Genomic DNA, 663 nt, shown 5'->3' with positions numbered 1-663 from the left:
TTTCTGCTGTCAGATGGGTAAATATTGGTTGGTTCGATCTAAAAACAATAGAACATTCCTCATCATACACCATTTCTCCATCGTAATAAATGGATAACAGTGGATTTCTCACCATTGTAAAAAAATGAGATAATCAACGACCAAAATGATTGTCGAGAACAAAGTTCGGTGCTCAACTTCGTTGTGTTAGGGCCATTTATGGGAAAAACTTTGCATAGGGTTCGTCGGGGGTGCGGCAAACTCCATAAAATATATAGAGTTCGTCGGGGGTACGACGAACTTGCCCTAATTACTAAAAAAACGTACATTCCTATAAATAAAGATGAAAACTGTGTTCCGTAAAAATAAATATTTTTAATAATTTATAACGAAAAAAAAATCCTTTCTTTTTCTCTATAACCAATATTATGGTATTGTGTATTTCGAAATTGAAATAAATTATGTTAATATAAATTCTATTATATATATTATAATATTCATCCTTTATTTAATTTCCTCAAACTTTGTTATTTTGTGGATTTTTATTTCTTAAGTTTTATGCTCCCATAAGCTAAAGTAATATAACACTCAACATTTTTCATTCTAGAAAGGCTTATTTTACATAGTTTTAACTAATATTATTAACTTAATTCACATGACGAATTTACCTTAAAGACTGAGGTA

The sequence above is a fragment of the Arachis duranensis genome, chromosome 3, assembly GCF_000817695.3.
Source record: "Arachis duranensis cultivar V14167 chromosome 3, aradu.V14167.gnm2.J7QH, whole genome shotgun sequence".
NCBI classification, from domain to species: domain Eukaryota; kingdom Viridiplantae; phylum Streptophyta; class Magnoliopsida; order Fabales; family Fabaceae; genus Arachis; species Arachis duranensis.
Note: the sequence above shows the minus strand (reverse complement) of the source record.